Genomic DNA, 23,757 nt, shown 5'->3' on the forward strand with positions numbered 1-23,757 from the left:
TTGATCCACTCCCCAGCCCTCTCATCATAGCCCTGCATTTGTTTTCCTCTCAGCTCCTTATTCAATTCCCTTTCGAATGTCACAATGAATCTGCTTTCAGGCATTACATTCCAGATCATAACCACTCGCTGCGTAAAAAGGTTTTTCATTTTGTCACGTTTGGCTCTTTTGCAAATCACTTTGGATGGAGCTGAGGCAGCTAAGAGGAGAAGCTATTCACACAGGGAGGAGGAAGGATCTCAGCAGTAAGTCTTACCCACCTAGAGTCTCCAGAGAGCACTTCTACCTGCATCTCAGGCAGAAACTGTGGCTGAGGTGGCTACGCTTCAGCAAGGAGGTAGTCACTGAACTATGCCACCTCCTCAACCCAGACCTGTAGCCACAAAGCAAGGCTAGGGTGATGTTGCCAGTGGCCATCGAGGTCACCATGGCCCTCAATTTCAATGCCAGTGGATCCTTCCAGGTTGGAGCAGGTGGCATCGCCAATGTTTCTCAGTTCACCATCCACTCTCTGAGCTTGCAGTTGGCGTGTGAACCCACACAGGCCATCATAGGGGCACAGATTTAGGGTGATTGGTAGAAGGATTAGAGGGGTCATGAGGAAAAACTTTTTCACCCAAAGGGTGGTGGGTGTCTGGAATTCACTGCCTGGATTGGTGGTGGAGGCAGAAACCCTCAACTCATTTATAAGGTACCTGGACCTGCACCTGACGTGCTGTAACCTGCAAGGCTACAGACCAGGTACTGGAAGGTGGGATTAGATTAGGCAGCTAGTTTTTTCAGTCGGTGCAGACATGATGGGATGAATGGCCCCTTTCTGAGCCATAAGTTTTCTGTGGTTCTATGGTTCTATATTGGTGAATGCCTGCTATCCTGGCAGCAGTCATGATGCTTTCATCCTGACACTGTCAACCATTCCCACCATCTTCAAGCCACCACTTCAAACCAGAGGGTGACTGCTCAGTGACAAGGGATACCCGTTCTACACATTGCTAATATCCCACCCCCACCCAATAAGGGCCATTTTGCAACTAGGAATGTTGCAGAGCAGACGACTGACATTCTGAAGCAACGTTTCCACTGCTGGATCACTCAGGGGAGCCCTGCAATACTCACCAGAGTGTGTCTCTCGATTTGTGGTGGTCTGTTGCATCCTTCACAAACTGATACCAGGAGGCAGTAGCACTCTGGCGAGAAGCTCAGGAGGAGGAGGAAAATAAGGAGGAGGAGGAGGATGAAGAGGAAGAAGGGGAGGAGGAGGAAGGGAAGTGGCATCCAGCACATCATCACTCCAGATGGGCTGTCTGTGAGCATCTCATCAGACTACAGTTCCCCTGAAAAAATCTCCAGATATCGTTGCTCCACACCTTTCCACCCCTCTGTTATGGATCACCATAGCATCCTCTTACCCAAAAACCTGAAATAAAAGACAACACAAAATAACCATTCCATAACAACTTTATCCAACAACACTCCCAATAATACATACAATACTCATTTAATCACCCTTGTGCTTTCCCTTAGTGCCTGTCTTGTGGTGCTTGTGCCTCGCTTAATGTTCCTATGCAGTGCTATCCCAGTGGCTGCAGCATGGCAGGTGGAAGGAAGGCTGCTGACTTTCACTGGGGGAGATTGTAGATGGCCTTGCAGGGCACCTTTGGCCAGCCTTGAGAGCCCAACTTCGGAATGAACCACCTTGGTATGGGCGGCAGCACCTCACAGGCAACAGCAGGGGCACTGGCGGAGCCATAGGGGTGGGAGGATGAACGCTGTCATCCTGAGAGAGAAGAGCAGGTTTGTATACCATGGAGCATCTGCCATTCCCCTGGGAGTGGCATCTCAGCAATGCTAGCAATCTGCTGGAGTAGAGATTACTGGACTACTGTGAGATGCTGAAAGCCCCTTTCAGCACTGGCATCTGCAGCCATGATGGTAGCAGTCTGAGTCTGTATGGCACCAAGCTGCGCTTCCACAGCAACAAGCAGAGATTTCATGACCTCAGTCTGAGCCTCCACTGCAGCACTCAGATGTTGGGTGGCTTCTGCCTGTGCTGCAATGGAAGCTGAGACATCAGCCACCAGATGCTTTGTCCTGATTGGGTTCGCAAATGTCCTCATGGAGTTGTTCGCCACTTCTGTACTGGAAAGGGTTGCCTCCAAGCTCTGTGTGAAGCCTTGTGGCATGTTGGGAGCAAGATTCCTCCATGCTCTTTAACGGTGACAACAGGCTCTCTGGCAGACCTGAAATGTGCATTCCCATAAGCCTATTTCTGTACGTCGCCCCATTGAAGTTCTCACCTGAGTCCTCTACAGCAGGACTCATTTGCAACCTCGCCCTCTTGGCTATCCTTTCCCCTGGTCTGGCTACAGCACACTCATGCTTGGTGACTCAAGACAGGTAGATCCCACCTCTATACCTCCCTCTAAGCTACACACTCTGCTAGTATCTGAGCTGGTGACTGCAAGTGAATGACAATGTTTCTTCCTCTGGGCCTTCATCCTCAGGCACCACTGGTGGATCTGGCGGCAGTTCTTGGCTTTCTGAAAGCATAAGTGCATGAGGGAAGGGGGTGGAGTTAAAGCAAAAGGTGCATGGTTAAACCATCTGCAGTTTGTACATCATACCGTATAGTGAGATGGGAGTGACGTGGTATTTTAGAAGGTGCCTAAGGCAAGAACCAACTATCATCCTGCTCCACAAGTGTTTCCCAGCCAGCTGAATGATATTCTGCAGCCAGAATGCACTTCCCCTTTAAGAGGTGTTGGCTGGTTTTAAGAAGAGCTGGCTAGTCTTAATTGGTGCTGGCCTCACACAAACCTGAGCCCTCTGTTGATCTGGTGCTAGCCCTTTGGCCCCTGATGGGGTCTCCTGAATGCCTCCTCCTCATACCTTCTCTGAAGGCATGCAGAGGACAAGCAACGGTTGTCTTAGAGATGCAGCCATGCATCTGACATGATCTACTGTGCCTCAGCCCCTTGCCATGTGGTGCTCCCTCCCGCTTGGCCACATGCAAGCCCCAAAGATGTGATGAGTATGGAGGACTCACCTTGGCAGAGCAAAGGAGTTCATTGATCCACTTGTGGCACTGGACCCAGTTTCGGAGGGTGACCCCCCAGCTGCTGACCGCCTCTGCGATCCCCGTCCAGGCTTGCTTGGTTAGGTGGGAAGATCTCCTCCTGCCATCGCTTGAGAAGAGGATCTCCCGCCTTTCCCTTACAGCCTGGAGGACAATCCGCAGGGAGTCAACGCTGAACCCTGAGGCCAGCTGATATCTTCCACCTGACATGGTCCCTCTTGGTTCTGGTCAGCTCCTGGTGTTATGAGGTCTTGGTCAGCAGGAATGTAGCAGAGGAACTGCAACCTGGGGAGTGTCAGCAGCACAGCAACTCACCAGCACAGAGACTCCAGCGGGTGCGGGACAGCAGCACAGCAGCACACTAGCACACCAGCACAGAGACTCCAGCCAGGGGAGGGGGGAGCGGTGGTCAGCAGCACAGCATCACACCAACACACCAGCACACCAGCAAAGGGACTCTAGCCGGCGTGCGGGGTGGGAGAGTGCGTGGGTGGTCAACAACACAGCAGCACACCAGCACAAGGACTCTAGCTGGGCGGGGGCTGGGGGGGAGGGGGTCCACAGTACAGCAGTGCAAAGGCAAAGCAGCAGTAAAGTGACTCAGTGAAGCAGCAGTTTATGAGTTTATATAGGCCTGACAGCTTTATAAACATGGCGCCAGCACCGGCATTCATCTCTGCTGAGGAGACCATCCACGTTCTCATCGCCTGCCCTCATTCTCCAATGGGATGGGCCCCGCACCGCCTGTGTTCAAGTGGACCAGCCGCCATGTGATTCGGTCATCCAGCCACACATGTGACTAATGGCTATGCCACCGTCATCCGTACTTGCCATGGGACTCACGATAGGCTGATAAAATTAACCTATTGTCTCACTGGGCAAAACTGCATAAGAACATAAGACAATAAGAAATAGGAGCAGGAGTAGACTATATGGCCGGCCTACCTGCCCCTTCACTCAATATGATCATGTCTGATCTTGGGCTTTAACTCCACTTTCTTGCCCGTTCCCCATATCCCTTGATTCCCTGAGAGGCCAAAAATCTATCTATCCCAGCCTTAAATGTATTCAAAAATGGAGCATCCACAGCCCTCTGGGGTAGAGAACTCCAAAGATTCACAACCCTCTGGGGAAAGAGTTTTCTCCTCATCTTGGTCCTAAGTGGCTTCCCCCTTATTTTTAAGTTGTGTCCCCTGGTTCTAGACTCCCCAACCAGGGGAAACATCTTAGCTGCATCTACCCTGTCTATCCCTTTAAGTATTTTGTATGTTTCAATGAGATCACCTCTCATTCTTCGAAACTCTAGATAATACAGGCACAGTCTCCAAAATCTCTCTTCATAGGGCAGTCCCGTCATCCCGGGAACAAGTCTGGTGAACCTTCGTTGCACTCCCTCTATGGCAATAATATCACTCCAAGGGTTGCCTGTATCCTCTCCTTACCCTTTCTCTCACCAAAACTGAATCTCTTCTCATTATCCACTCTCCTATCTTTTCAACTTCTTTGAAAGTTTCCAAACTGGGAGCTGTAACTACTGCTTTTGTGGATCAATTCGTAATCATCTGCCATTTCCGTGGCATTCCTTATTTTACCAATTTTATGTTCTTCTAGGTGGGACCTTATTCCTTAAGGAACACTATTTTTAAATTCTTCCATTAGAATTACTTCCCTTAGGCTTTCTTTCTTAAATTCCTGAATTTTTGTCTGTAAGCCTCTGGTACCAACACTGTAGTTTTAACCACTTCAGAATCACTTGGCTGTTCCTGCAAAAGTGTGAAATATACTTCTAATGCTTTTCCTGCTAACACACTTTGCTTTCTTTCAACTCCATTGCACTGCTAATTTTGGCGTGATGGAAGCCAGTTCAGGAAATAAAATAATGGAGTGTCCACCCCAAACCACTTCTGACAACCATATTGTGAAGGATGTTAGTGCTGGTGTCCAGTGCATATGCTGGAAATATGCAGAGTAGGCAGATTGTGATGTCAGTCAGCATCTAACACTGATTTGACACACGACCAACCATTTTTGACCTTGCCACTCCTTTTAATGCCCTCACTTAAAAATGCATAGCTAAACATGCCATCCAACTGCACAAGTGACCCCACCTACACCATCCCACCCCCCTGCCCCACCTGCCCATCAGCATTATTGAAAGAGATCCTGACATCAGTTGGTGGGAAAATCCTGGACTATTATTAAGGAAGTCTTAACATTCAGTTAGAAAATCATAACATGAGCAGACAAGGTCAACATGGTTTTATAAAAGAGAAATCTTGTTTGACAAATTTATTAGTTTTTTGAGGATCAAATAAAAAGTAGGGTAAAGGGAAACCTGTAGATGTAGTATACTTGGATTTCCAAAAGGCATTTAATAAGATGCCACAAAAAGGCTAATATTCAAGATAAGGGCTCATGGAGTTAGAGGTATTAGATTAGCATGGATAGAGGATTGGTTAACAGACAGGAAGTAGAGAGTAGGGATAAACAGGGCATTTGCAAGTTGGAATGGCACAAGAATCAGGGCTGAATTTTACCAGACCCTCAATGTTGTAGGTTGTGGTGGGGGAGGCCCGTAAAATGCTAGCGGGAGTAGCCCGCCATGGCCCACGATGCAGAGAAGGCCCTGCCGGATATTTGCGGGGGTGGCGAGGCCTTGGTGCGGCCCACACCACCACCCGCCCCCCCACCCCGCTGCCAAGCAGCAGGGCCTTCACTAAAATATTGAAATTAGATACATTAACATTCAAATAAACTTACCTGCCGACGGCGGCTTTCCCATGCCGATTTTACGTCCAACCGGCTACAACTCGCACACCTTCGGAACTCTGTTGGAGTACTGAGGCAAGACACTGGTGGGGAGGGGTGAGGAATAAAATTATCAGGGCATGCGGGGGGAGGAGGGAAAACTATTCCTAGTGATTGTGGGGATGGTGGGAAGGTGTTGAGGGTCAAAGATACTGAAGTTCGGGAGGGAAAAGTTCAGAATTTCAAAAAGTATATTTTTGGTGGGATAGGTTAATTTATGTGCTGAGGACTCAGTGGGGGGTTGGGAGAGGGGATTCAATGTTAAATTAAATATCTATTAAATTTTTAAATCATATCGGCACCTTTAAATATGTTAATATATCCTGAAGGGCTTGAAGTCCTTTAAAAATGGCGCCGGCACCTGCGCAGTGGTGCCAGTTGCCATTGCCAGTGATGCGGCAGCCACACCCTCTACATCGTCGGGGGTGGCTGCTCTGCCCCCTTCATTTAAATCAGCCCCCGTGCGTAATATCGCGGGGGCTGTGCAGCAGCACGTCCGTGTTGGAAGGTCACTGCCTTCACAGCGCGCCGCCGCGAAGCGTGGCGCACTGATAAAATTCAGCCCTCAGTGCTGGGGCCTCAACTATTTACATTCTATAATTAATAATTTAGACAAAGAGACCGAGAACAATGTATCTACATTTGTTGATGCTACAAAGCTAGGTGGGAATGTAAGCTGTGGGGAGGACACAAAGAGGCTGCAAAGAGATATAGACAGGTTAATAACAACAAGGTGGCGGATGGAGTATAATGTGGAGAAGTGTGAGGTTATTCACTTTGGTCATAAGGAAAGCAAAGCAGAATAGTTTTAGAAGGTGTGGAACCTCTAAATGTCGATCTTAGAGAAACTTGGTGCACTTGTACAAAGAACACAGAAAGGTAGCATACAGGTACAGCAAGCAATTCGGAAGACAAATGGCATGTTGGCATTTATTGCAAGGTTATTGGAGTACAGGAATAAGGAAGTCATGCTACAATTGTATAGGGCTTTGGTGAGACCACATCTGGAGTACTGTGCACAGGTGAGGTGAGAGTGACTGCCCTTGACATCAAGGCAGCATTTGACTGAATATGGCATCAAGGAGCCCTAGCAAAACTGAAGTCAATGGGAATCGGGGGGAAACGCTCCACTGGTTGGAGTCATACCTAACGCAAAGGAAGTTGGTTGTGGTTGTTGGAGGTCAATTATCTCAGCTCCAGGACATCCCTGCAGGAGTTCCTCAGGGTAGTGTCCTCGGCCCAACCATCTTCAGCTGTTTCATCAATGACCTTCCTTCAATCATAAGGTCAGAAGTGGGGATGATCGCTGATGATTGCACAATGTTCAGCACCATTCGCAACTTCTCAGGTACTGAAGCAGTCCGTGTAGAAATGCAGCAAGACCTGGACAATATCCAGGCTTGGGATGATAAGTGGCAAGTAACATTCATGCCACACAAGTGCCAGGCAATGACCATCTCCAACAGAGAGAATCTAACCATCTCCCCTTGACATTCAATGACATTCAATTACAATCGCTGAATCCCCCACTATCAACATCCTGGTGGTTACCATTGACCAGAGACTAGGGTTGAATCAAAAGAAGCAATATGTTATTTTTGTAATAAAAGAGGATATATAAAATCAGAATGCTGGAAGTTGAAAGGCAAGTCAGTAGCTCTAGTAGTTTTACCAAAAGCTTGTCCTGAAAAGGATGCCCCAATAGGTGGCGCTGTTGATAAACCAGTGGTTTTGGCGATGTTGCTCGCCTGTGTGCTAATGAATTAAGTCAGGTCCCTGAAGGTTATAGAAGTTTTATGTTCAGCGGTAAGATGTTTCCATATTTTCCAGATGAGGCAGGCAAGCCCATTGAGCTGCTTAGAGATACAGGGGCAGCTCAATCATTAATGATAGCAAAGGATGCAGATTTCCCCACAAGTAGTGCTATGAATGCAAAAGTCATGGTGTGGGGCCTTGAGGAGGGTTATTTATCCGTTCCATTGCCTATGGTTAATTTGCAATGTGATTTAGTCACCAGTCCATTACCAGTGGGAATCGTACTGGATTTGCATATTGAAAGGGTTGCTACGTTGCTAGGGAATGACTAACCTGGGGATAAGGTATTGGTGTCTCCAGTAGTTTGGGAAAAGACAGTTTAGGTTGCTGAACTGGATGTTTTGCAGGAGAAATTTCTTGGAATATTCCCATATTGTGTAGTGACAAGATCATTGGTTGGCTGAAAGTTTCACCATTCCAGACTTTCAGATCGTAAACAAGGAGTCAGTGATTCTGAGGATGCAAATATGCGTGACAGCTGCTAACACATGGAAACAATGAAAAGCCCGGGTGACTCTGCTGAAACCAAACTTCGGGACTTTGCATATTGGAAAAGGACAATGACTTTTGATTCCAAATAATTAACAGAATTTCTGAAGGCAAGGAGACTATAAGAAAGAAAATCAGCGGATGCAACCACAGCGCAGGCTGTAAGAGAGGAAGCCAACCAGTGGCGGCAGCCTCAAGGGAGAGAAAGGAAACACCTACTCTCAGAGAAGACTGGTACAGTGAAAGGTTGCGAAGGCTTGAACCTGTTTTGAAAGTTGACGTTTGCAGAGAAGAAAAGAGCAACAGGATCATGAGGGATCGACTTATTCATGGGCGTCCAGGTCGAAAGTGCTCGGAGAAGTGAGCAAAGAGAACATTGACTTTGAGAAAGGTCTGGAAGATCCAACCCATTGCAACTGGAGGGCTTTTTGGACTTGTAACCATAAAAATGTCACCATCAAAGAAGACTGTGCAATGTTTAAATGTGGTGTGAGGTTTTCAAGTGTTTTAATAAGTAAGGAAAATATCTTTCTTCGTAAATTGGGGTATCAGCTACTTACAGAGTACTGTTTAGAGAATGGGGATTTCTTTTAGTTTAGTTGTTATAATAAAAGTCTTAAAACATGAAATCTAGTGTAATTTTTAAAACAGGTCTGTGAGTTCATATGTCATATTTTAACATTAGCATTTATGGTCTCACTAATGTCATAACAGTTATCCTCTATTTCTGGTATGCAACTTGTGTCTTCTATTGTGAAGACAGACACAAAATATTTGTTCAATGTCTCTGCCATTTCCTCATTCCCCATGAGAATTTGTCCTCTGCTTCTAAGGGACCAACATTTACTTGAGCTACTCTCTTTTTATATACTTGTAAAAACTCTTACAATCTGTTTTAATATTCCTAGCTAGTTTACTGTCGTATTCTATTTTTTCCCTTTTTATCAACTTTTGGGCAGCCCTTTGCTGGTTTCTAAAATGCTCCCAATCATCAGACTTGCTTCTATTTTTTGCAATAATATAAGCCTCTTCTTTTAATCTAATACTATCCTTAACTTCCTGAGTAAGCCACGGATGGATCTTTCTTGCTCAGTTTTTAGTTTTCAATGGAATGTATTTTTGTTGAACATTTGGAATTGTTTCTTTAAATGTTTACTGCTATACCATTTAGTCTACTTACCTAATCAACCTCAGCCAGCTGTCTCCTCACAGCTATGTAATTGGCTTTGTTTAAGTTTAAGATTCTTGTTTGTGATTGGAGTATGTTGTTTTCAAACTTTACATGGAATTCAACTGAATTATCATCACTATCTCCCAGCAGATCTTTTACTTTGACATTATTAATTACCTCTGTCTCATTACACAATACTAGATCTAAAATATCTTTATTCCTAGTTGGTTCCATGACATATGGTTCCAAGAAACTGTCATGAAAACATTCCAGAAACACATCCTCTAGATCACCCTTGCCAATTTGATTGGTCCAGTCTATATGAAGATTAAGGTCCCCCACAATTATTACATTGCCTTTGTTACAAGCTCCAATAATTTCTTGTTTAATGCTCTGTCCAATGGTATATCTATTGTTAGGGGGCCTATAAACTACTCCCACCAGTGTCTTCTGACTCTTGCTATTCATAATCTCCACTTACACTGATTCTACTTCATGATCTTCTGAGTCAAGGTCCTTTCTCACTAATGCCCTTATGTCATCCTTTATTATCAGGACTGAAATCACCTCTTATACCCTCTTCCCTTGTCATTCTTATCTCTCCTGGTGGAGAAAAAGAGCAGAGGACCTGATCTCAGACAGACCACCACCAGAGCATGGCATTATCAGGGCTATCCCCCCTCCTTAGCCATTCCACCTGTCTTTACGAAATATTGTATACCCTGGAGTATTTATTTCCCAACCTTGGTCACCTTGTAACCATGTCTCTGTAATGGCGATTAGATCGAAACCATTTATTTCTATTTATGCCACTAGTACATTTATTTTATTGTGGATGCTTAGTGCATTCAGATAAAGAACCTGTAATTTAATTTTTTTATTAATATTCCCTACATGGAGCTTACTCGCTGATGCACAATTACTATTAAACTCTCTGTCCCTTCCTGTCTCACTCTGCTTGTCTTTACCCATATCACTAGACTGTTCTATTGCTTCGAATTTTCTCTTTGGATTTCTGAATCTCCCATCACTCGAATCCTCCCTCCCCTCAATTATTTTAAAGCCCTATCCAGAGCCCGAGTTATATGATTCGCCAGGACCCAAGTTCTGTATCCCTTTCATTTATAACCTGATTTCAGATCCACCTGAAAGTAATGGGATGAAAGTCTTCCATTAAGTGACTTATGAGTCCAGAACTTGGGCAGTGTCTCAGCCAGAAGCCACAAGGATAGCTGCAGTGAAAATCTGTTTCTCATTGCAAAACACTACACACTTGAGGTAGTAGGGCCACAATACATATGTAGATGGTGCAAACCTAGAGTTATTCTAGGATATGTAAACATGAACGTTCTTCATAGATGAGCAATGAAAAATGGATAATTACAATGCAGCTGTCACCTGCTTGGCTATACCACATCTACCATGTTCTGTTTGGCCTTAGCTGTATTTTATTACAGCATGTTGCTAGATAATAAGGTTAAGGGTTAAAAACACAGCATCAACTTACAGTAAGAGGAATCTTGCAGCTGTAATTGTTTTCATTCATTGATTGAAAATCTCTAATGTGCATTATTCCTGTTCTATCACTCAATTATTAATCTAAAACTTCTCTGAGATGTCTAATTGCAATCATTTTATGGAGAGAAATCCTTAAACACTGATATTGGCAGACATGACCCAAGGGACAAGTTGCTACCCTGCTGCAAGGCATTAATTTCAGTCACATTTACAAGGGTAGTATCCCACCCACATCCCCTCCGCTTCCCACCCACACCCACCATCGTCAGAAGTTTGTTGATTGTCTCCCCTAAATCTATTCATTGTTTTTTTAAAATTAATTTTGGATCAATATTTTTAAATATAAATAGTCAACATTGTATTTGTATTAAAGTAACCTATTGTAAATATAATTAAACCAAGCAAGGGTAAATTGAAAAACTGAAGTATGAAAATGTATCATGTGTACCCTCAATCAAAGGCTGGACTATTGAGTTCCCGAATGAGGCTGCCACATGGGGATTTCCCATCCACAGCTGGATAAATTGTAGAGGAAACACAACTAGAAATAGTCAATTATGACTGGTTCCATGATGTGTTATACTTTCAGCTATGTACAGTTGAATGAATATAAGATAAACTTTGAGATAATAATTGTTCCAGCTGTGTGGAGAAGACTTCTAACTTTTCAGTAATGTAAACAGGTTTTGTTAATCTCGTGTCCTGCTGCGTGCCATTAGATTGTTCCATGTAAGGTCATTTATATTGTCTTCTCTTAATATGTGATATGTTTAACATAGCAAACATGTTTAATAATTTAAGACTTAACAAATAGTAAAGCTGAGTCTCGATGTTTTCCATATTTCTCACTGACTAATATACTCAAAGGGAACACTGGACTGCAGCTATCTGTGACCTAAATATCCATAGAAACATTGGAAGATTTACGACACATAAGGAGGCTATTTGTCCCATCATGTCCATGCTGGCCGAAAAAGAGCTATCTAGTTGAATCCCACCTTCCTGCTCTTGGTCTATAGCCCTGTGCGTTATGGCACCTCAAGTGCATATCCGAGTGTTTTTTAAATATGACGAGGGTTTCTGCCTCTACTACTCTTTGAGGCAGTGAGTTCCAGAACCCAACCACCCTCTAGGTGAAAATATTTCTTCTCAACTCCCTTCCAATCCTTCTACCAATTACTTTAAATCTAAGCCCCCAATAATTGATCTCCTTTATCATAAATAGGTCCTTCCTATCCACTCTATTCAGGCCCCCATAATTTTATACACAGCAATTAAATCTCCACTCAGTCTCCTCGGTTCCAAAGAAAATCTCTTCTGTACCTTCTCTAGTATGATCACATCCTTCCTGTAATGTGGTGACCAGAACTATACCCAATACTCTTGCTGTGGTCTAACTAGTGTTTTATACAGTTCTAGCATCACCTCCCTGCTTTTATACTAGGCATCAGTCAATAAAGGAAAGTATTACGTAAGCCTCTTGACCACTTTATCAACCTGCCCTGCTATTTTCAGGGATCTGTGGACTTGCACTCCAAGATCCCTCTGTTCCTCCACACTTCTAGTATCTTACCATTTATTGTGTATTCCCTGGCCTTGTTTGCCCTCCCCAAATGCATTGCCTCAGGATTGAATTCCATTTGCCACTTTCTGCCCACCTGACCAGTCCATTGCTATCTTCCTGCAGTCTCCAGGTTTCTTTCTCATTATCAATCACACATCCAATTTTCTTATCATCTGCAAAATTCTTTATCATACCCCTTACATTTAAATCTAAATCGTTGATATAAGTATACATGAAAAGCAAGGGATTCAGTACTGAGCCTTGTGGAACCCCACTGGAAACAGCCTTCTAATCACAAAACCACCTGTCAAGCATAACCCTTTGCTTCCTGCCACTGAGCCAATTTTGGATCCAACTTGCCACTTTCCTGATCAGTCTGCCATGTGGGACCTTGTCAAATGTCATGCTAAAGTCCATGTGGACTACATCAAATGTGCTACCCTTATTGATCCTCCTTGTTAAATTCAATCACGTTCATCAGACATGACCTTCCCTTCAGAAATCCATGCTAACTGTCCTTGATTAAACCATGCCTCCTGAAATGACGATTTATACCGACTCTCAAAATTTTTTCCAATAACATTTCCACCACCGAGGTTAGGCTGACAGGCTTGCATTTACTTAGTCTATCCCTTCTAACCTTTTTAAACAGCAGTACAACATTAGCAGTCCTCCAATCCTCTGGCACCACGCCTGCCACCAGAGAGGACTGCAAAATGACGGTCAGAACCTCCGTTATTTCTTCCTTTAGTAGCCTGGGATACATTTTGTCCAGGCCTGCTGATTTATCCACTTTCAAGGATGCTAAATACCTTAATATTTCCTCCCTCACTATGTTTATCCCAACCTATATGTCACACTCCTCCTCCTTAGCCACAATGTCTGCTTTGTCCCTCTCTTTTGTGAAAGCTGACACTAAGTATTTACTAAGAACCATACCCACATGTTTCACCTCCACCCACAAGTTACCTTTTTGGTCTCTAATAGGCCCTACTCTTTCCTGAATTATCCTCTTGCTCTTTATGTATTTATAAAACATCTTTGGGTTTTCCTTGATTTTACTTTGCAATATATTTTCTTGCCCTCTCTTGCTTTCCTAATTTACTTTTTAATTTCACCCCTGCACTTTTTAGGGTCCTCTAGGCTTTCTGCAGTATTGAGCTCTTGCATCTGACATTCTTCTTCTTCTTTGGCCTCCTTGTCTCGAGAGACAATGGGTAAGCACCTGGAGGTGGTCAGTGGTTTGTGAAGCAGCACCTGAAGTGGCTATAAAGGCCAATTCTAGAGTGACAGGCTCTTCCACAGGTACTGCAGATAAAATTGGTTGTCGGGGCTGTTACACAGTTGGCTCTCTCCTTGCGCTTCTGTCTTTTTTCCTGCCAACTGCTAAGTCTCTTTGACTTGCCACGCTTTAGCCCCGCCTTTATGGTTGCCCGCCAGCTCTGGCGACCACTGGCAACTGACTCCCATGACGTGATCAATGTCACAGGACTGCATGTCACGTTTGCAGACGTCTTTAAAGTGGAGACATGGACGGCCGGTGGGTCTGATACCAGTGACGAGCTCGCTGTACAATGTGTCCTTGAGGATCCTGCCATCTTCCATGCAGCTCACATGGCCAAGCCATCTCAGGCCCGGCTGGCTCAGTAGGGTGTATATGCTGGGGATGTTGGCCACCTCGAAGACTTCAGTGTTGGAGATACGGTCCTGCCACCTGATGCCAAGGATTCTCCGGAGGCAGCGAAGATGGAATGAATTGAGACGTCGCTCTTGGCTAGCGTACGTTGTCCAGGCCTCGCTGCCATAGAGCAAGGTACTGAGGACACAGGCTTGATACACTTGGACTTTTGTGTTCTGTGTCAGTGCGCCATTTTCCCACACTCTCTTGGCCAGTCTGGACATAGCAGTGGAAGCCTTTCCCATGCGCTTGTTGAATTCTGCATCAAGAGACAGGTTACTGGTGATAGTTGAGCCTAGGTAGGTGAACTCTTGAACCACTTACAGAGTGTGGTCGCCGATATTTATGGATGGGGCATTTGTGACGTGCTGTCCCATGATGCTCGTTTTCTTGAGGCTGATGGTTAGGCCAAATTCGTTGCAGGCAGCCGCAAACCTGTCGATGAGTCTCTGCAGACACTCTTCAGTGTGAGATGTTAATGCAGCATCGTCAGCAAAGAGGAGTTCCCTGATGAGGACTTTCCGTACTTTGGTCTTCGCTCTTACACGGGCAAGGTTGAACAACCTGCCATCTGATCTTGTGTGGAGGAAAATTCCTTCTTCTGAAGACTTGAACGCATGTGAGAGCAGCAGGGAGAAGAAGATCCCAAACAGTGTAGGTACGAGAACACAGCCCTGTTTCACATCACTCAGGATAGGAAAGGAGTCTGATGAGGCGCCGCTATGCTGAATTGTGCCTTTCATATTGTCATGGAATGAGGTAGCTTTGGTGGGCATCCAATCTTTTCTAGTAGTCTGAAGAGACCACGTCTGCTGACAAGGTCAAAGGCTTTGGTGAGATCAATGAAAGCATCTGACATAAGCTTTCTTTTTTTGCCTTATCTTACGCTGTATACTTTGACATCCAGAAAGAATTGGGAGACCCACCCCTTTTCTTTGTGGGAACATATTTGTTCTGGACCCTATTTAGCCTCTTCCTGAATGTCAAAGCAATGGGAGACACAGATTTACCTTCAAGTAGTTGTTTCCGGTGAACTTTTGCCAAATCACATCTCAGCTTAGTAAAATTGGCCTTACCTCAATTAAAAAATTTTACTCTTGGTCTATCTTTATCCTTTTCCATAACTACTCTAAATCTAACTGAATTATGAACACTACTATTAGAATGCTCTTCCACTGATACCCCTTCCACCTGCCCAGATTAATTTCCTAAAACTAAGTCCAGAACTGACCCGTCTTTTGTTGATCTTGCTACGTACTGGCTAAAAAAGTTCTCCTGAATACATTTTAAGAATTCTGCGCCCTCTGTACCTTTTACACTAAATTTAGCCCAGTTAATATTTGGGTAGTTGAAATCTCCTACAACTACTGCCCTTTTGTTTCAGCACTTTTCAGCAATTTGACAATATATTTACTCTCCTATTTGCAGGCAAATAAAGTACCTCCCACCACGCCCATTGGAATTTCTTTATGAATCCAGGGTGGGTCTATAGTTCCCTGGGTTATCTATCCGTCCACTTCTTATAAAGGCATCACAGAGGCCACTCTTTAATCCCCAAACCATTTTTAGCAATTCCCTTGATTGTTTGCAATCCTCAGATTAATTTATAAACATTTTAAGTACTGACACAAAGAAGTACATTTGCTATTCTTTGCTCATGTGTTATCCTGTTGTCCATGTCCCTGCCCCAATTATCTCTTAGGGGTCCCAAACTTTCCTTTGTCATCTGTTTTGCCAGGATATATAATATGCAAATGTTACGTATTGAAAAAAGTATCTTTTGTACTCTTAAACACACCATCTATTTCAACTCTCCAAATTCATTACTTTACCTCTTTTACATTTTTTCCTCAATTTATTCCTCTTTAATCATGCCTTGAATGTCAGAATTCTTCTTGCTTATTATTCCCTGTATTATACACTTGTTTCTCACATTGTGTTCCTATCTTCTCTGCTACACTTTGTATCTGATATTGGACTGAATCTAATGGGCCCTCCTGAGACAGGTTTGAAGGCCGGGATTAGTGGGGGGGCCCATAGAATTGCAATGGGAGGCCGGGGCGAGGAGGGGAGGGCCTGTTGTCTAACCGTCGTAACGCAATTTTGTCAGAAGTGGGATAGGCTGACGATGACCTTCCCGCTCAGAGGCCAATTGATGCCCTTAAGTGGCCTATTAATGGGGGCACCTTAGCCATGTGGGTAGGTCTCCCAGTAAATCAAGGCGACGTCCCTGTGGGTTTGTGGGAGGTTGGGGGGAGGTTACTCTCCTCCGTGGGCAATCTGTGGCCCATGGAGGGCCCCCGCTGGGAAAACCTGCACCTCCCTGAGCCACCTTCCCCCGGCACTAAAGGTCCACCCTCCCCCAACCTGCTGGTCTGGTCCCAACGACCCCGCCTCACTCACATTGGGTCCAGGCTCCAGCGCTAGGCTTTGCAGAACCAGCAGTGGCCACTGCTCCTGATGATGCTACCGATACTGCTGAGCTGCCAGCCCTGCGATTGGCTGGCAGCTCTTGGTGGCAGGATGCCAATCCTTAAAGGGATAGGTATCCCGGCGCCGGGCAGTTAATTGGCCCAACGCCATAGAATTGCTCTGGGGAGGCTCCAGCTGGCTGAGGTGGGATTCCCCCTGCCTTTTTGGCCCCACTGTGGGCACAAAATTCAGCCCATAGTGTATTTGTTCTGCAGTTATGGGCTGGATTTTTTCAAAAGGCAGGTAAGTGCGCTGCCGGCACCAAAAGCAGGGCCCGAGCTCACGCAGACAGCGAGATCCCTGGCGGATTTTTACTGCCAGCAGCCAATTATAAGGTCACCGCTGGGACCGGCATCAAATTGAGGACATGACCCGCCTCTCAGAACTGCCGGCCCAATCAGAGGGTCAGCAGCCTCGGCAGTGCTACCAGTAGAGGTGGCCACTGCTGAGGCTGCAGGGAGAGGAAGAGGGCGCCTCCATCCAAGGGCTTGCCAGACCCCAAGCAATTGGAGGGGTGGACCTTCCAGTGGCTGCGGCAGAGCCATGGTGGGACAGCCCTTGTCACCAGAGAAGTCCCTCTGTGGGCCGTAGAGCAACCATAAAGGAAGGCCCCCCAACTGTCAGGAACTTGCTCGGAGTCCACCACGGTTTACCTGGTGGTCTCCCCACACGGTGGGGGCCTGTCCCGTCGCTGGTAAAATCCCGGCGTGGGGGCAGGAAGTGGCCCTTAATTGGCCAATAAATTGCATTAATTGGTTGCCTGTCTCCAGGCAACCATGCAGCTGCCATTCCCACCATTGATAATATCCCTTGGCAGCAGGAAGACAACGGACTCCATTCCTGACGCCATTTTATGAGCCCTCCCTGTCTCTGAATATGTTTCCATTTCCTCTCTGTACTTATCCCCATCTAAAAGCATACACCAATCCATCATTTTTAGCTCTTTCCTTATCCCTTGATGTCTGCCTTCCTGAGGTTGAAAGGTATCATTCTATTCCATTTCTTTATTTAAATCTTCACCAGATGATGGTCTTTGTTCTATGACTGTGTCTGTAACCACTATTCCATTACTTAATAGCAAGGCTGGTATTGTTCTTTACCCTTGTAATTTCCATGACAATTTGAATCATGTAGCAGTCCATTCAGAGAGTTCTACAATCAGAGTACTCCAGAAACTTGAACCTACTTGTTGATCAGATCAAACGATCCAATGTTTGTTTTTCTTGGTGGCTGCAAACAATATATTGTAACTAAATGAGAGAATCTGACATTTGATTTGTCTCATATTTTATGCTGTATAAAATGCAATTTTTAAAGATAAATATTTAGAGTTTCTACTGTAATATTGTGGATTATGTGTATTCATATCCTTGAAAATTAATTGTGATATTACAAGAAAATAAAAACTAATTACTAAGTCCACAAAGTCGGAGCATTGGACTAGATGATACACACACTTTGCAATAGTAAAGTTTCTACCTTTATATGAAGTTAGTTGATGAAAGGAAGGAGAGAGTTTGTCTGTATAACTCATATATATCAACATTGCCGTCGATCTGATTTATGGAGATATACATAAGCTGAACATTTCTGCATCTTCAACAAAAGAGTGCGTGAAAATAGAAGACAAATTAAATACTGTGTGAAGCAATTATGTACTTGTGGAATATCTTTACAGCAATTATTAAAATAGTTAATATTCATATTCATTACTATGGAAAAATGTAATATTTTCTTTGAGTTGTGTTGTAGCTTTTTGTTCTGCCTTTTCATTATGGTACATTGTGGGATTAATGTTGGAACTGCACATTTTTGCCAGTGTATCTACTTCCTGACACAAACCAGCTAGGACAAAGGCTGTTGGCTTTTATATATCAATCTCTCAAGGAGTGCCAATCAGAAGTCAGATCATATTCTTTTGATAAGGAAAGATAATTAAAAGATACAATGGAGAATGTGTCATTGTAGACCAATATAGATATTTTATTTACAAGCAATTTCAAACGGGAACAAAATAGCACATTTTCAAGTTTTCATATAATGAAGAGGTTTCAAAAATAGGAAGTCAGTGTAAAATAAATTAATTAAGTAGGGTTTTGATATAGAAAATGGAAAAAAAGGTTTCCATAGGTCAATGAGTTAGTAATGAGACAGCATGAATTTAATTTAATCGTCAAATAGTAAAAGGAGAAATTAAGAGAATGATTACACAATTTTGCAGAGTGTAGTTAGGACATGGAGGGCTCAATTTTTGTCATGGAGGAGGGAAGCAGGAACCGGGTTTGTTTTCATGTCAGAAATCCACCTTTTTAAAAAATTGTTCATGGGATGTGGGTGTCGCTAGCTAGACCAACATTTATTGCCCATCCCTAATTGCCCTTGAGAAGGCGGTGGTGAGATGCCATCTTGAACCATTGCAGTCCTTGGGGTGTAGATACACCAACAGTGCAGTTAGGAAGGGAGTTCCAGGATTTTGACCCAGTGACAGTGAAGGAACGGCGACATGGTTCCAAGGCAGGATGGTGTGTGGCTTGGAGGGGAACTTGCAGGTGGTGGTGTTTCCATGCATCTGTTGCCCTTGTCCTTCTTGGTGGTAGAGGTTGCTGGTTTGGAAGGCGCTGTTGAAGGAGCCTTGGTGAGTTGCGACAGTACATCTAGTGGATGGTACACACTGCAGCCACTGTGCGTCAGTGGTGAAAGGAATGAATATTGAAGGTTGTGGAGGGAGTGCCAATCAAGCAGGCTGCTTTGTCCTGGATGGTGTCGAGCTTCTTGAGTGTTGTTGGAACTGCACGCAGCCAGGCAATTGAAGAGTATTCCATCACACTCCAGCCGCAGAATTCCCAGCCTCTGACCTGCTTTTGTAACCGCAGTATTTATATGGCTACTCCAGTTCAGTTTCTGGTCAATGGTAACCCCCAGGATATTGGTAGTGGGGGAGTCAGCGATGGTAATGCCATCGAACGTTAAGGGGAATGGTTAGATTCTCTCTTGTTGTAGATTGTCATTGCCTCACACTTGTGTGGCGCAAATGTTACTTGCCGGTTATCAGCCCAAGCCTGGATGTTGTTCAGGCCTTTCTGCATATGGACACGGACTGCTTCAGTATCTGAGGAGTCGCAAATGGTGCTGAACATTGTACAATCATCAGCAAACATCCCCACTTCTGACCTCATGATGGAGGGAAGGTCATTGATGAAGCTGAAGATGGTTGGGCCTAGGAAACTACCCTGAGGAAATCCTGCAGTGATGTCCTGGACCTGAGATGATTGACCTCCAACAACCACAACCATCTTCTTTTTTTCTAGGTATGACTCCAACTAGTGGAAATTTTTGCCCCTGATTCCCATTGACTCCAGTTTTGCTAGGGCTCTTTCATGCCATACTCAGTCAAATGCTGTCTTGATGTCCAGGGCATTCACTCTCACCTCACCTCTGGAGTTCAGCCCTTTTGTCCATGTTTGGACCAAGGCTGTAATGAGATTAGGAGCTGAGTGGACCTGGCGGAACCCAAACTGAACGTCAATGAGCAGGCAGTTGCTGAACAAGTGCCACTTGATAGCAAAGTCGACAATCTCTTTCATCACTTTGCTGATGATCGAAAGTAGACTGATAGGGTGGTAATTGGCTGGGTTGGATTTGTCCTGCTTTTTGTGGTCTCCAGTGGGAAACTGATAAAAGTTAAGATTTTCACATGGGGAAGCCCCTAATTGATATGGAGATGGTTTTCTGTTCGCTTAAAGACAGTGGCGGTGGAATGGAGGGGGGTCAGATGAAGTGTGGGACTCATTTAGACATCCCATAGCAACCAGTTGTCCTGAGGAAGAAATCTGTCGATTGCACCAAAATCTTCCACTACACCAGAGGGAAGCAAGATTTCATGGGGGTTGGTGGGGGAGCAGAGCATCTGGGGCAGGGCAGAACCTCGCTTCATTGATGCAGGCCTGATCTAATGCTGGAGGCCATGTAGGAGAGGAGGAAGGTCCTCTTGGCAGGAGGAATCCACCATGTTGTGCAGCAGGGGCACCTCTCTGTTCAACGTCATCTCTCTTTGGCTCCCCTTCCACCTCCTCTCTCACCTTCTGCTCCACCACCAGTGAGCTGTCTCCTTCCAATGCTTCATCAACCTCAAGGTCCACACCTTTCTGGTGGGCCATGTTATGGAGAGCACAGCAGATCACCACAATGGCCAATACTCTTGCAGGAGGGTTCTGGAGGGCTTCACCAACCAGTCCAAGCACCGAAATCTCATTTTCAGAAGCTCGAAGGCCTGCTCAATGGTTGTCCTACTGAGCAGGTGACACTGATTTTATCGCCTCTGTGCCTCTGTCTGGGTCTCCCATAGAGGGGTCAATAGCCATCTCTTCAAGGGATATCCCTTGTCCCCTAGGGGCCATCTGTACACTTTGGGGTTTGGAGTGAAGATTTGAGGCAGCCTGGACTGGCAGAGGATGAAGGAGTCATGGCAGCTGCCAGGAAATCGAGCGCACACATGGAGGAAGCTCTTGTTGTGGGCACAGACCAGTTGGACATTGAGGGAGTGAAAGCCCTTTCTGTTGATGAATCTGTGTGGCCAATCACTGGGTGCCTTGATGGCCACATGGGTGCAATTGATGGTGCCCTGCACCTGGGGGAATCCCGTGATGGAAGCGAAACCCAGTGTGAGGCCGTGTCTGTCATTAAATGAATGTGCTGTCCAGCTCTGGCAAAGAGGGCATCAGTGACCAGCGAGACACAGTGGTGAACAGCCGTTCACTAAGATCCGCAGCTGATCCTTGGAAGGAGACAGAAGCGAACAAGTTCAAGGTCGCAGTGACTTTGGCAGCCAGTGGCAGGGCATGGTGACCAGTGCTGTGAGGTGTGAGCTCTTTGGTGACGAAGGGACAGATATCTGTAACCATCTGCCTGGAGAGTCACAGTCTCCTGCAACATTCAGTCATGGTTATCTCCAGGTAGCTCCGCCTTCAGCAGTAAATCCTGCGTTGAGGGTACGTCCTCCATTGCCTTCCTGCCCCTCTTCCACTCTCATGCCTTCCTGATGCCCGGAATTCTGCCCTTCCCTATGGAGGGTTTTGCCCCTCATCACCGCTGAGCCTACAACCTGACAGTCTGCCCCAATTGCCAGCTGCAGCCTTTCTTTTGGACAGGTAATTGCCCAAATGTCCTTGGCAGCCTTGCCCCCTGCTCTTCTGCCCCTTCAATGCCAGGGAGGTGACAACCATGTTCAATGCCCGAGCTTTGAATGCCCACTTTCCCGCCACAGCTGCGCAGCACCAAGGACACCTCCTTATCAAATTCCAAATCCCCCTGTGTCCTGCTGACCCTCTTAAGGGGCCTGGGTGATGCCCTGGGGCAGCCTTGACTGGCTCCCCACTCTGTACCCAGTTCCCTTCAGCTGATCAGAAACTGACAGCTCCTGAAACACATGTGCCCATTTAAATATTCCACCCTCCCCCTTCAACAAGCTCTAAACAGATTTTTTAAACTAATTTAATTGGCCTTAATAGGGAGGAGAGCAGGATTCCCCTCCCGCCCTCCCCCCATCCTGGATAACATTGTCAGCCCAGGGAAGGTGTCCTGCATCTAACATTTTCGGGGATGTCCCCCCACCGCCCCCACCATCCCACCTCTGTTCCTGCCTCCAGGAGGCCCTGAGAATTCAGCCCAGAATGTCCTACTTGAAACAATGGGGGAAGCAGACTCCACAATGGCTTTTAAAAAATGGGTAAATATTTGATGAAGAAAAATTTACAGGGTATAGGAAAAGGACAGTAGAATTTAGAAAGCCAATACAAGCACAATGGGGCAAATGTCCTAATTCTGTCCCTCATTTGTAGAAATACAGCTACAAAGTTAGAACATTGCATATATTCATTTGTTCAAAACCCCAGAATAATTTCCCAACAACCACCAGGGTCATTTTCAATGGGTTGGAATTTCCCAAAAGACAGGTAGTCCTGCTGCCGGGACTGAAGCCTGCATGGATGGACAATGGGCCCTTGAGAGATGGGGGGTGCGGGGCGCGATTTTACTGGCAATGGCCAATTAAGAGGCCGCCACTCGGGCCGCCGGCCAATTAAGGACAGCAGCCCACCTCTCAGATAGAGATGGCCTCTGCTGAGGCTGCAGGGAGAAGAAGAGGGTGCCTCAGTGTTGAGATATTCTCGAAGGGCAGGTAAGAATTTTTTAATGTGCTGGGACCAGGCACGCAGGCAGAGCCCAGCAATTACAAGGATGAACCCTCCAGTGGCAGCATCGGAGCCATGGAGGCAACAATTGCCGCCAGGGGGCCCCTCTGTGCAGCCATGGAGTGGCCATAAAGGAAGCCCCCCACCCCTGCACCCCCCCACCCCAGATAGGAACTTGCTGGGAGGCCACCTCAATTTTTTTTTGATTCATTTATGGGGATGTGGGTGTTGCTGACCAGGCCAGCATTTATTGCCCATCCCTAATTGCCCTTGAGAAGATGGTGGTGAGCTGCCTCTTGAACCTTTGCAGTCCATGTGCTGTAACTACATCTACGGTGCTGCAAGGAAGAGAGTTCCAGGATTTTGATCCAACGACAGTGAAGGAACGGTGATATAGTTCCAAGTCAGGATGGTGTGTGGCTTGGAGGAGAACTTGCAGGTGGTGGTGTTCCCATGCATCTGATGCCCTTGTCCTTCTAGGTGTTAAAGGTCATGGGTTTGGAAGGTGCTGTCTAAGGACCCTTGGTGTGTTGCTGCAGTGCATCTTGTAGATGGCACACACTACTGCCACTGTGTGTCGGTGGTGGAGGGAGTGAATGTTTGTAGATGGGGTGACAATCAAGTGGGCTGCTTTGTCCTAGATGGTGTTGAGCTTCTTGAGTGTTGTTGGAGATTCATCCATCCAGGCAAGTGGAGAGTATTCCATCACACTGCTGCCTTGTGCCTTGTAGATGGTGGACAGGCTTTGGGGAGTCAGGAAGTGAGTTACTCGCCACAGAATTCTCTTAAAATAAACCTACCAGAATCTCGTCACAATGTTATGTATCCCAGTGAGTAAATATTTTGTTTATTTAATGGTAGATTTCCCCTTCAATTATATGCTTAATTAAAATATTATTTTGTGGTGAATCTCCCTACCTCCATCTTTGCTGTTACCAAACTGACTCTTCAATAGCAGCTGATTTTACTCTTTACTTT

The 23,757-nt window shown here is 45.6% G+C and overlaps 1 long non-coding RNA gene across 1 annotated transcript in view; it reads right to left on the reverse strand.

Annotated features, from left to right (window-relative positions):
• The window catches only part of LOC137374539 (uncharacterized), a 93,296-nt gene that overhangs the window by 6,693 nt on the left and 62,846 nt on the right, over positions 1–23,757 (reverse strand). The window contains exon 3 of the long non-coding RNA XR_010975843.1: positions 1,117–1,417. This is a non-coding gene — a long non-coding RNA (uncharacterized lncRNA). The remainder of the gene's footprint in view (positions 1–1,116; positions 1,418–23,757) is intronic.

This window comes from Heterodontus francisci, chromosome 10, assembly GCF_036365525.1.
Source record: "Heterodontus francisci isolate sHetFra1 chromosome 10, sHetFra1.hap1, whole genome shotgun sequence".
NCBI classification, from domain to species: domain Eukaryota; kingdom Metazoa; phylum Chordata; class Chondrichthyes; order Heterodontiformes; family Heterodontidae; genus Heterodontus; species Heterodontus francisci.